Raw genomic sequence first — 14,366 nt, 5'->3', positions numbered from 1 at the left:
AGCTTCAAGCTGTTCCTCATGACAGCCTTCCTGCTGGACTCAAACCCTGGCTGGCTTTCAAGGTCCTACTCTGCTTAGAGACCTCCCCACCCCCATCAACATTTGCTCACACATCCCTCAAAGTGAACGTTTTCTTGGATTAAAAATAAAACCCAAAGTTTCCCCGTGTTTACCAGTGAGCCTGTCTGGGAGACTGCTTCCTCCAAGTAGGGTTCTCAGATATAGACAGAACTCAGAGGGAGGGTCCCTTGTAAACCAGATGCCGGTCTGAGGATTAACATCTGAGAATGAGGTTAATTCATATGGCAAGCCCATGGGGAATGCACTGTGGTTATCTAAAGGGAAAAGAGACTCAGGAAGCTCTAGTGCCATGGTAAGGTCACAGAGCTCATTGGTGCCCGTGCTGGCATTTAAAGTCAAGTTCCTAAACACTGCGCTTGCAGCCTCCCTGTCACCAACCCCCCAACTAGGGATTCTCGAAGTTTTCCTGAGTCATTTTTTTTTCTTCCAAGACAGGAGGTTACTGAGCACCTCCCCTGCACACGGCTCTGCTCTGGGGGAGACGAGTACCGTGTGTTGAGCACGTTCTTTTCTAATACAACCCTCTGGGAACAGCTGTCAGTGGCTCTAAAGCTTGGGTGGGCCACAGCTGTGCTTAGGAGGAGCCTCTTGCCCCTGGACTCTGTGGGGGTCTGTCTGGACTCTAGAGGTTTCTCCAGGTCAGAGTCAAGCAGCAACTTGTCCTCAGAGGCCTTCCGGAGGGTGGGAAGAAACAGTCCCATCAGATACCCAGCTGAGGGAAGACACAAGATGTTCCTACGAGTGACAGAAAACCAATTCACACTCTTCCCTGCAGCCAAAAAATTAAGCTAATTTTTCATTTCTCTGCTTACGTGCAACTCAACTAAACATAGGCATCTAGGAATGCAAACAATGACTAGATTTTCTTAAATTAGGGCAGTTTTAATTAGATCCTGCTAAAATGACAGAGGCTTGGATATTTTTATCATAGTAGGAAGCTGTGTGGTTTAGGATAGAGAGAGGTAAGGAACACGATGCTGAAACACCCACCCCTGGCCATTGCTCACCCCTGAGGGGTCTCCCAGGCCAGCTCCTTAGAGAAGGCCTTCCCTATTGCCTGTACTCTGGTCAGTCTTAAAGGATACCAGTTCCTCTGCACTGTGGGGGCGGGGAGGAAGGTTTGTCTTAGAGACAAATAAAGGACTTATCAGAAGTTCATAGCATACATGTTGGGAAACCCATCTCAGAGCTGTCAGAGGGAATCTCGTGTCCCGGCTCTGAAGACTTGTCCATACCCAGCCTTTCTCTCCATCCAGGGCCTATGGCCCATGTTTGGAGGGACTTTGTGACTTGCTCTAGGCCATGATGGGTATCTGACATGTCATATCATGTTGGGCTGGCATATTTTGCTGTCAGAGTGAGAGCTCCTGTCTCTGCTATAGCGTTCCACAAGACAGAAACACCTAGAACTGCACTGTGGAGCCCAGCAGCCCTGAGGGAGATAAAAGGCAAGCTATTGCTTGAAAGAAAAGCTGGAAATGGTTTCTATCACTGAGAGCTGAGGGTAATTTCATCTACCAGGGCTTCTCTTCTCATGGGACACACAACATAGGACGCTCCCTTGGAGAATGTTGTTCAATAAGGCTACCTTATTTTAATTATTTTACATTAGATTATTTTGGAATTTCAAAAGTCATCTGTCCAGTTTAGTCTAGAATAGGGACAAGCTTGCTTTTGCTGGGGCTGAATGAAACCTGGGCGGAGCGTATATATCCTATTAACTCAGAACTAACATGCTGTCAGCAGCAAGTCTCTGAAACTTACCAGACTATCAAAGCAGGAAGGACAGAGTCCCCCGGAAGGATGGGGAACAGGTTACACTTCTCAGGGGACCACACACAGATAGATCCAGAGTTGGAGAGAAGAAAATGAGAAAGTGTCTGAAAGTTTCTCTGGGCTAGCCTGTCGTTTTGTGATACAGTGTGTGCATGAAGCCCTGGGTACAGTCCCTGGCCCCACACCAAAGAAAGCAGAAGCTTTCCTGTGTGCTGCATCAAGAACACCTTCATCACTGTATGCACGTTAAGGCAACTCTACTATGATAAGGAAATGCCACACCACAGAAGGCATCTGAGTTCACAAAGAGCCCCAGTTATTGTTCTGAGTTAGTGAGCAGCTCTTCCACCATGAGCTGGGCTCTGTCTCCTTTTTTGACACATACATCCACTGGTATTCATTGGTCAAAACTCAGTCAAATGACTGCTTCTAATTAGTGGAGGGCCTCGGAACCCCCAAGGAAAGATAATCAAACTTGGTGAATCTTACCAGACATAGGTCAGACCTAACCCCAACCCTCTAAGCAGACATTCTTCCTAAGTTTGATTTAGGCTTAATCCCATATAAAACATAGCACAAACAAACCAGCTCTGTGCAGGCTACATTTTGGGGGAATCAATAAGTGTGACTTTTGCCTAAGGCACAATCTTCTACTCTCTGGATTAAAGTAATAATCATAGACCTGGAATGCCGAAGCAGTCCTTCTAGGAAAATTAAACTGTTGGGCTCATACACAAACAAGTGTCGGTGAATCAGACAAAAGTGCTGAAGAGTGGGGAGGGCTCCAAAGAAGTGGCAGAAACTATTCTGACATCAAAATTATTGTTTTACAGAAGAATGTGGCTTTTAGGACAGGACATCAAAATTACTATTTCAGAGAAGAATATGGTTTTTAGCTCCCAGGAAAATAGAGACTTATATGAACACAGGACCTCATATCTTGGTTAAATGGATGATGACTACACAAATCCCCTTTTCAAACTAAATGTCAGCATTAAATCTAGTCTCCACAGATACTGTTACATTTCCAATATGAAACGTCCCACCCCTATGTTGTGATTTGCCCTGAAGTTATCTGTATTTTGATGCTAATTCCACTGCCCCAAGGACAGCTGCTTAGTCAAGTACTCAGGAATCAGGTGACTTCACCAGAACCTTCTCCCCATTGAATGTGTAAAGTACAGGTGGGCAGGTACAGGATAGAAGGAGGCCTGTCATTGGAGGAGGAGGAAGGTGGGCGGGAGAGAAGTTTGAAGGAAGAGGAGGAGACTAGAGGAGAGAGGGAGAGATGGAGAGAGGGTGAGAAGCCATGGCGGGTGATGTTAAGATTCTTCTCTGTGTATTTACAGGTTGTTATTAATGTTCTCAAGGGATGGATGGTACCGGGCTTTGTATGTTTAAGTGGGCAATTATATCTTATCAATTGGATCTAAGATATTGTGTTGTGTGTTCTTTTATGTGAGAGTTTGAGTGTAGGAAAGTGTGCGGCTGGGATGTGTTTCCGCCAAGATATCTAGCAGGTATCTTAGGTCACTGAGGTGCCAGACCTAGCGGGTAAAAGACAACTGTACTTTTTTATTTTTATATTTTGACATCAACACCCCTACCCACCCATATTTGAACGCTTGCTTCCCAGTGGATGGAACTGTTTTGAAAGTCTAGGAGGCAAGACCTGGCTAGAAGAAGCGAGTCCAGGATTTGACCTTGCACAGTCAGTTATACTGTTCTTTACTTCATGGTCTGCTGAGGCGTAGCAAGCCGGGCCACAAGCTCCCACCGCCATGGACAGTGCCCAGCCTTCAGGCTTTCCCCACCTTAATGGACCATGTTCCCTAAAACTGAGCTAAGGAAACACTCTTCTCATCATCAGCTCCAGCAAGCATTTGTCCACAGCACCCTGGAAGCAGAGATATGAACACACACACACACACACACACACACACATATACATATATACACACACACACACACACACACACACACACACACACATATATATATATATACACATAGTCAAGGAGTGAGTTAACAAACACACTAGGATAACATCACATCGTTGGCGTGTTCTAGCAGGGACCAGCAGTCATGGCGGGGGACCCACTGGCATGGTGTGAGGTGCTACTGTGAAGTGTGTAATCATGTTACTTGGAATCTGGCTATACATATCAAATGCTACTAGAAGTGCAACAGCTTTACAGGAAGTTCCATGCATGGAATCCAAAAAGGAGGCCTGGGAGAGTTCAAACACAGCAGAGAAAACATCCTGAAGTGCTGTATGTACAGAGGACATGCAACTCTGAAGCCACCAGATGCTTGATTTAGTGCCTGTCCACCTTACTGCTCCAGAGGGAGTAGGGGGTAGAGTGGAGAGTATCCAGGATTTATATAGTGAATCTGTAACTAGAAGTGTGTCCACCAGCACAGACGTTTTCCCATGTTGCAGTGGGAGGAGATGCTACAGTAAAATATCCCCGAGGGAGCCATAGAAGCTAGCTCGGATAATTAAAAGCACTAGTATCAATCCTTGTGGGAGAAAGATCAGCAACCTTTGCCAATGAGGAGCTGAGCAACCTGAGGACCGATATGGGCCTCCTGAATTTGCTTTATTGCAGTAGCTAATCAAAGCCAAGGAGCGAAGAGAAGCCATATGGCTTCATCAAGGGCAAAATCAAGCTACCCTATAGATATTAAGGGACAGCTATAATTTTGAGCAAGATTCATAGGTAAAGTGTGGTGGAGCCATACGCTGGGGATCTGGAGATCTCCAATCCCATCTCTACTCCACCATTTCCAGAAGGAGGTGAGGGTGAAGGCCAGTGTGCACATAGCAGATCCTATGCCTTCACTAGGAGGGAAGCCGAGCCTTCAGTGTTTTAGGGCTTTTTTTTGGTAATTTCCCAGTTGTGCACCATACCAGAGGAGTCAAATGGCCTTCTAAGATTTTCCAAACCCCTCTAAGCTATCTGGTTTACTCCCAAGATATCCTACTATTTCTAGATCAGTGGTTTTTAATTTCCCCCCTTTAACATCACAAATTAGAAATAGCATGGAAAAACTTGAGAGGCACAAATGCAGAGAAAATAAATAAGACAGATTCAAGGTTTCTACCTGAATGAGATCTGATTGCTGGGCCTTTGACTTGGGTGTGTGACGCTCTCCAGCTGAGGAGGGAACTGTTGTGTTTGGGGAACATGAGTGCTTTCTCTGTCACCCAGCTTGGTCCAGAAGGCGCTTGGCAGAAGAGGTGTAGGAGTTTGCTCTGAGCTCTAAGACAGCTGGGAATGAATCCTAAGAAATGAAAGGGCCCAAGACCCCAGAGTCATGTTTTTTAAGCCTTAAAGTTAAAACACATGTTTTTGGCATATGTGTAACAATAGGACAGAAAATATGGAATTAGAAAATTCAATTTGCAAAAAGTTATAGCTGAGTCCAAAGTGGGATTTGAGAGTTAGCTGCGGCTGAGCTGATCTGGAACTCTGAGCACCTGCCTGGGAAGGGTGGGTAAAGGAGCTTTCTTGGCCACACAACATGGAAGGCCATACTCTACATATGGCACAGTGCCTTAGCAAAGGAGAAAAGAACAGACTGAGAGATGGCAGGGTGTCAGCTTTCCCTGGGCCTCCATGCAGGAAGAGAGCGTATACAAAAAGCCAAAGAACTGAAGTACATCATGGTACATCAAGACTGCCTTGGAGCTAGTGAAGAAACATAGGATACCGTAGGGCTCTGGTGCCAGGGGCCTCTTCCCAGTGATCCCTCACCCGGCTAGGTGCATGGGTTTAGGCAAGGGGAGAGAGAGCTGCTTCCACTGTCCCCTGCTTCCAGTCCTGCTCCTTACCACCTGTTGCTGCTTGGGTTGCTCAGGCGGGCTGAGCTAGCAGGAGACTGACTAGCTGGCAAGGGGTGCCGGGGAGCTTCTGGCTGCGAGGATTTCAGGAGAGCAGATCGCTTCCCCAAGCGGTAGTGTTATAGCTCTTATGACAGAAGCTCTCAGACGATGGAATCATTCCTGAACGTGACACTTAAATACAGTTTTTGGATGGGTCAGCATCTGACAGCAGGGGCTTCCTATTGGTTTGGCCTGAGAGCTTGGGAAGACCTCATCTACATATTCGGGGGTGTGGTCCTGTTTCTGTGACTGATCTGTCTTGAGCCTATGTGACCTGTAGTCACTTTCTCACCTGTGGAGGAGGGGCTTGGGGCCCTAGATGACTGGTCTGTCTCAAACCTCTCTACAGGGGTTTGTAGGGGATGCAGCTAGAGAGACCCTGATATTCTGAGAGAATGGGAATGCACCTGCCCTCCCTTTTAGGGTCTCCCAGGGATTCGGCCTATCTCAGAATCAGGGTGCCTTTCACTGCCCGCCACCCCACAGGATACCTCATTCTTCTCTCTCTGCATGAAACTCCATGCAGCTCTGGTATAATCACAAGGTGGTGGCTGCGGACACTTTACCTTCACCAAACATAATTGACATTCAAGACACAGCAGCAGCAACACTCACCTCCATCCGAGTGGCCCCAGGCCATGGAGCTTGGTCAGCAGTTTAAGGATGTGGGGCCTATGGGAAAAAGGTGAACAGAAAGATTCTAGGTTACTGATGTCTTTGTAGTCTCAACAGGGGAAACTATGTTTTCTTTAGAAAGGATTCTGCATAGCCACAGAGACATTTTCTTTAAAATTTAAAATTGGGTCACATGGTGGGTGACACAGTTTGAATAATGGAATAGTGTATCCAAATTCAGGTCTGGCCTAGAAAAAAATTGCCCAAGCTGTGCCAGATGCGCCTGATTGAAGGTTTCAGTGGATGAGATTCCTGGCTATGCACACTTATTTATCCAGCCTATTGTCTAAGCAAAACAGGGACCCTCAGACTGCTTTAGAAAACCACCAGGAGCCTTGCCAGCCAGCTGCTGGCTTCGCATCATAGTGTGATCTAAGGTTTTGAGGAGGGTGGGTCAGTGAGGTCTATTTCAAATGCAAATGATTGCTTAACTCTCTTAAAGGCTTTAAGAATGTATTTTAATCATCGACTCTCCCCCCCCAAGCTCAGCATCATATTCATGAATAAATTGTTGTGCCTTTGATTCGACAGAAATTGGGTAGACTTGCTGAATTAATGAACTTTTCTTTTCTTCTGGTCTTTCTCAGAACCATAGCAATGTGCACTCCTGTTAGCTTTGTGAAATGTAGATGAAGTATAATTTTCCCAAATTGATCTGTTCTACATCACTGAATTTCAGCTATTTGCATTTTTATGCAAGAATTAAATTTAGCTTATTATTATTGTTGTGGAAAATAATTATAATCCTTTAATTGCCATGGTACTTGACAATTAAAAAAATTCACCAGTCTTCTTTAATTCCTCTTTCCCTCTAACCCTGACATCTAAACTGAGTTGGATTATCACCTAGGCTTCCAAGTCCCACACTAGCCCTTGTTTCCAGATGGTCACTGAGGTTCTCAAAGTTTACGTGACTTTGTCTGGTCAAGTATGTCATGGAAAGTGACTCTGCCCATCCATGGGTCTGGCCTTATCAAGCCGCCTTTCAAGGTCTGCAAGGTGGGTTCGGTCACCTTCAACCTGCAGTTCGCTCTGAGAATGATGGCTGTAGGACAGTGCCTGACAGGGATGGTGCCTATGTGGCCTTTTCTCCTCCCATCCCTGTGTGGTTTCAGATTCTATTTGGGGTCTTGAAGTCCGATAGGGTTGGATCCTGACTGGACAAGCTCTTCTTTCAACCAGCATGAAGCTCCAGGCCTCAAGTTACATCACATGCGCAGACATACAAAGACACATGCATGTAGACATCCATGTGCCATGGCCAAGGCTAACTCCTCTAAATTGCAAATTAGTAGCAGGTTAAGAGGAAAATGCTTTTTTTTCTATCAGTGGCTGTTCTGGTCTTTAAAATCAGACCCTGCCACAAGTTCATGGCAACTTGTTCTTCAGGTCTAAACTTTGTAATGCCTGAGTCCTTGGCTTTCACTCTTTGGTAGCTCCTTCACAGCATATGTGTCCTTCAGTCCTTAGGCCTCTGCTCGGTGTGCTCTCACCTCTTTAGAGATCACATTGCCCAAAAGATACTAAAAATGCCCTAGGATGATTTATATTTGGACCCCATGCTTCTTTAGCAAGGTCAGCCTAAGCAGGGTAGTTAGTATGGGATTATTAGACGTCAGCACCATGGCTCTGTCATGCTGCACTTCTGGAACTCACCTCTGCCGTCACCTGGTCTAACCTTTTACAGGAGACATTTCCATTTGTGCAGTAGACAACTGGCTCAAACAGTGCCCTACTCCAAACTCTGGAAAGAATCAGAAGTACTCCACCAGCTCTCTGGGGGAATGACACCACATCAAAAGTAACAAGACTTAACTGGAGCCTTGGAGCCAATAGTCTGGAGGCAAATGTCTGGGTGAAGTTGAGGGAGAGTGAAGCTGGCCAGTGAGGCTCAGTCTGTTCTTGATGCCCATGCTTTCCTCTCAAGATGAGTGCCATAGCGCCATGCTTTGTCTACTGGATGAGAAGAAACGAGAAGGGACTGAAACTACAAGGTTCCCACCTCATAGGTCTGTACTGTACCCTATGACTACTTCTAACCGCAAGAGTTGTTGGGGTCGGGGAGGGGGCCATTCTCGAGTCCCTCCAGTTGTTACCAATAAAAAAGAGGCTAAATCTCACCAGTGTGCAGTCCCATGGGCTCAAGGGATATGGCCGCCTGCCTGATCCCACACACACCCCCTTAGCCCGGGCAGTGTGGGGAGCTGTCCCTGAGGCTATGAGGGCAGGAGAGATGGCCCTGGCCCTTGCCAACTAGGGCACTCAGGTAAGTTGCCCGGGCTACTCATTGGCCCTGGTGGAGTGAGCACAGCAGAGTTGGCCCTGCCCCTTGTCAGCTGCTGCAGGCAGGAGAGCTGGCTCTTCCCCTAGCCTGGGCAACGTGGGAGAGCTGGTCCTCTGGCACCAGAGCAGGAGAGCCAGTGGGCTGACCAGCTCAGCTAACACCCGGGCGCAAATCCAGACCTTTGAGTTGGCCCACCTTAACATCTAACTCATCTATGATTTGTGGAATATGTGAAGGGGCCAGTCCAAAACAACAGGATCTCCAGGACACAGGGCAACAACAGGATATCTGAGAGGAGTTTTGGTGAGAATCCAGTATCGATGCTGTAGCAGAGGCCAGACCCATGACTTATTGTAATGAACATTTGCAAGTAAAGATGTTTGGGCGAAGTGGTATACTTTGTGACACGATGTGACCTGCTGCATTTTCCATGGTGAAGTTTTTGTTTTGTTTTTATTATTTTGTTTTCCTTTGCAGGGAAGATTGTAAGGGTGGGGGTGAATGTGGTGGGGGGGCAGGGAAATGAGCGGGATTGAATCACATGAGGTGAAATACGAAGAATCAATAAAAAGTGTTTTAAAAAGGGGAGGATTGAGGGTTGGCTTGGAGTGTATTTCTATCACCTAAGAGTAATGGAGTAAGTCTGTGTCCTTTATACCTGAAGGCCAGGTATCATGGGAAACATTAACTTGCATGGGCAGATACAGAAATAAATATTCATTCAAAGGGCGTGCATCAGGCACAGCAGGGTTCGAGGGCGAGCATCTGCCCTCGGCTACTCAGAGGTTATTTTGGAACAGGAGCAGCAGACAATGGGACGATGCCAGAAAGAAAGGTTTCCTTGAGACTGTGCCACTGAACCTAGTCACCCTCTTATACATCAGGTGCTATGTCTGTATTCCCCAGCCAGTGTTACTAGGCAATGGGATATCTATCTTTTAAGTCATACCTAAAGGAATCTTTCAAATCAAGATAAATTCCACATAGTGGTAGAGTCATCCACCCCCATTTAGCACAGGCTTTTACCACGGAGCTCTAAGGACTGTATGTGAACATTTTTGTATGGCGTTTCCCCATGCAGAAATACTACTGTTCTCCATGGGACCATCAGCAGTGGATTCTGTGGAAGCCTTGGCTGAGCAGACGGTAGAATACGGTTATGAGGATCATGGCCTTTTCAAGAAGAAAAGGAACTTCTGGTGGCTGACACCCTGGATTACACTGAAAGGCTGCACTCCAGAGGCAGTGAAAGGCCACATAGCAGTAAGGACTCCATTTTTCCCTTTCAAACTGGAAATTGAGGTTATTAAAAAATGGTGGACAATGGACCAGTGTCTGGATTCAGGACTTGCCCTTGACTTGACTGTAGCTTTTATGTGGTCTGATTGCTAAGTTTTAGTTTTGTGTGGCTCTTATACTCAGCCTATTGTCTGAGCAAAGTGAGGACCTACAGCCAAGTTCCAAAGAGACAGCAAGGAGGATGGCCTGAACTGCTTTGCTGGTAGGATAGTAGCAATACCACAGGGAGGAAACCCAAGGTCATTGTAGCAAGAGGACATAGCTTGAGGTGACTATGATCAGCAAAAGAATACATTGAAAGGAATATTAAAAAGAGGAGCTCCTGAGTTCAGTCTCTAACCCTTGCCCAAGAACTCATTTGACCCCTCAACTGTGCCTGTGCACAGAACTGAGCTGCTTCCTAAGTAGCTGAAGGTGCGGTCTCTCTGGTCAGTCAAGTTCACTGACTGCTGATAAAAAAAGAAAGAGAACATACTCTATCCACACAGCTGCTCTGGATGAAAGGAGCCTTTCCCATCCCTTCAGAGGTGTTTGTAGCTGATCCAGTGAGTAGCCTGATATATCCCCTGGCTCTTATCATCTAATTACCTACATGTAAGCAAGGTCCAGGATGGACAGACAGCACTCTGTCTACAAAACTCTGTTCTGTTTGTAGCATGAAGCAGGCCAGAGAGACATGGCTATGGCTCCCCGACTAGGAGTAGAGGCCCCAACCAAACAGCAGCTGTGAATAGGATCGTTATTTCCAAAGAGGAGAGGTGGCTGACTCCAGATTTTTGCCGACATTTCCCAATAGTACTAGTCCCTTTTGACATGCCCCTTCCCTGGCTTCTCTATCTTCTGCCACACATGTTCCCCTGATAGCACTTCCTCTTAGTGCTAGCCTCTAATCTCAAGGTCTGCTTCCTCTAAGATCCTAGGGCACCTCAGGCTAAGATAGCAAACATGACATCCAGGGTTGCTAGGTAAGTACTGTGTGTCAGGGCAGGACTAGATTCTGGGCACTCGGAGTCACTCCTTCCCTCCTATCCTGGACTTTGCTTGTGCCTTTGAGATGAAGGGCAGTTGTGAAGGGAGCAGTAGTTAGCATGGTTTATGGTAAGGGAGGATTTGGCTGCTCTTGGCCTCTTCCAAGAACAAGCAGCTATGGAACAGCTGAGCGACAGATTGATAACTCAGTTGTGAAGTCTCTTTCACAATTAGCTCAAGGCCCAGGGAAGTCATCAAAAGAAAGGTCAGCGCCTCCCTGGTGTCATCCAGTGGTGGGTCTTCTACCTCAGCTTCTGGAAGAGGCCAGAGCAGAGGCTGATCTCCCAGGATTCTGCTTAGAAAATTGCTCATCAGTGAATGTTCCAAAGGACTGCCTCCATGTTCTCTCCTAGGAAAAAGCAATGTGCCACCTGGGTTGAACCTGATGAACCCTCCAGGGTTCAGAGAACAGATCGCTCCCAAGCACATCCTCCTTTCCCAGATGGCCTTGAACAGATGCAGCCCTCCATGCAGACTTGGGATAAATATTGTCCAGGAGGGAGATGGCGCATGATGAACCTGCCAGAAGCCAGCTACAGCCAGGGGAGCTGGAAAGCAAAACTCTCTTGTGCTGCAGATAGGCAGAGAGGCCTCCTTGACTCTTCTCTCTCCTCCAGGAACTCAGAACTTTGTCTTCCTCACTGAACCCACCTCAGACAAACTACTCAATGGACTCCAGAAAACCCAAATCTCTTCAGCTTTCTAAAGGAGATGAATGAGGAGCCGTCTGGGCCGGAAATGCAGGTCCCAGAGAACTTTCTCCAGAGATATACCAGTTTGGATGAAGGCTATGTCCAAATGATTCAGATACAAGAGTTGGGTGGTCCTAGGTTCAGATCTACACTTTTCTTCTCACCGATATCCCTTAAGTAAAGGAATAGTCATGGACTCCTCATGGGTGTGGTGGGCTTAGATGATGCTATGTTTGTACAACTACTGTGCAAATACAAAGCTTCCCTCATGCAGGGAGAGGCTTGAACAGCAAATATAGTGTGATCTCATTCTATGCAAAATTCTGGGGTATCAATTGGGCTATGTTCATAGTAGCTAACCTTGGGCAAACTTGACTTCGTGGTTCTCTCCTGTATTCCTGAATTTATTTTACAACACATGCATACAGACCAGGTTGCCCACCTACAACCTCAAGGCATTCCAGCAAAGACTGGATTCTTGATGTGGTTAAGTACGGGAGTTTCAGATTAAGCATATAGAGGGAGATAAGTTCTTTTCATAATAGAAAGTAAAGAGTTTTGGTTCCCAGAGCAACTTGAGAAGAGGATGTGAATCTGCAGAGGTGAGAGAAAGAGAGCACAGTGGTCCCTTGTGGTCAGCAACCCAATCATACTTTGCATGCAGCCCATCACTTCTCACACAAATGCTTGCTCCTAGATGTTTGTGGGACCCCAAACCCTGGCTCCAATGTCTTGGAAGAATTAATGTGAGTCAGGGCAGAGGTAGTATGTGAGAACACAACTCGAAAGCAAAGCATCCACCCTCTTCCTCCAGGAATCAGCAAAAATGTCATGGAGGGGTTGAGACAACACTGACAGATGGCATCCGTAGCTTTGGCCTTGCCATAGTCTCTCTGATCCACACATCTAAGCTGGCATAGCTGGGCTCCTCAAAAACGAACAAACGAACAAACAAAACCTCCAGTCTCTACATGGCCTCTTTTTATGATACATGCAGCAGAACATCTTCAGAGAGGCTGCCTGCTGATGTGACTGTTTATGGTATGTGTCTTGAGGGAGGCCGCCAGGTGAAGGTTGTACTGCCTTCCTGACCCAGCCTCTTGGAAATCCCGTTGAGTCATCTCTAGTGAATCCTGTTAGTCAAAGCAGTCAGAAGGCCTACCTAGGTTCAGGAGGAGAAGACCCCGCCCCCTCCTGATGGAAGAGTCGCAGTGCTCTAGAATGAGCATGTGCGGTTGGAAATATTGTTGTGGCCATTTTTGGAAGATACAATCTGCCATCAGACATCGCACAGATGCTTAGGGGTAGGGCGGTCCTCTGCTGATATCTGAGCTACAAACGGGGTGGGGGAGCGCTACTATTTTTTTTAAGACAAAATATTAACAGAACTAGACTTCAAATCAAGCTAAGATCATTTGGGAAAAAACATGGATAATGAATGGAGACTTTTATTATAGCAGATTTACCAGAATTGGCTGTGAAAATCATAATGAAAATGAACAAGTCAGAAAGGAAAATGTTTCCCTCTTGTTCAAAACTTTCTGAATAGAGCCAGCAGTGCTGGAAATAGAACAGGAAAGTCCTGGAAGAGAGTCAGAAGGTCAGGCTGTTGGTGGAGACTGCATATAAGACACTGCTTAGTGGAGATGGTCATGGCATGGACTTGAGGGCAGGGGATCTCTTGTTTGACTCCTTGGTTCAGCAAGTGAGTCGAGGACTGACAGATTTTACTGTCTTCTGTCAGAGACCATCTCCTGCAAGAAGGCCCCCAGGACAAAGGCTCCTCAGGATTAGGCATTCGGATCCTGGCCTCTTCTTATTATGGACTGTCTCCTGCAGGAAGGTTTCTCAGCCTGGCTTTAACTCCTGTTCCCACCACTGTGGTTTTCTAGTGAGTCTGCATTGTAAGTTCCTGCAGTCAGACCTGGAGTCATTGACAAGGGACCTGGAGGGACCTTCAGAGCACACAGATTGGAATGTGGGGGAATTATTGCCTGCCCCTCATCACCACCAAAAGTCTCAGTGTTGAAGCAGGAGAGTAGCATTAATGTTGAGAGGAATCATGAGATTGCCTTTGGGCTCAGAGGGAAAGAAAACCTTGATTAATGGGAGCAGAGTCCTAGTGGTGACACATTTGAAAATCTGTCCTATTCAGCTTCAGCTGTCTGAACAAAACTGAGGAAACCCCTATGTCACCACCCAGCCACCCCTCTCTCCCTTCCAGATATTCAAAGATATTCCAGATATTCTAGAATATTCTATTCTAGAACCCATATGCCCTTTCATAAGCCATACCCCATCTCCCACATCCCAATTCACTCTCATGAGTGTTGTTTTGGCCACTTCTTACTCTGGATTCTTCAGGTTTGAAGCAATGGGTCAGTGCTGTCTGAATACACTGTTCCACAATGCTCTTCCATGAACTCCTATAATGCAGGGACTGCAAAGACCTTAGACTCTAAGGAAAGCCTCTCATTTAACCAATGCGTTTCAAAGGTTAGGAAATGAAGGCTAGAGACAAGGAGATTTGCCGGCCAGTCTCTCTATCAGCGCCTCTCCTAGGACTTGCAGTGAGGCCCACTTGAGGTATGGCACAGACCTCCTTGCTTGTTGCCAAAAGGTCCCTGACAGCCCCCTTTCT

This window comes from Rattus norvegicus, chromosome 7, assembly GCF_021556685.1.
Source record: "Rattus norvegicus strain SHRSP/BbbUtx chromosome 7, alternate assembly SHRSP_T2T, whole genome shotgun sequence".
NCBI classification, from domain to species: domain Eukaryota; kingdom Metazoa; phylum Chordata; class Mammalia; order Rodentia; family Muridae; genus Rattus; species Rattus norvegicus.
Note: the sequence above shows the minus strand (reverse complement) of the source record.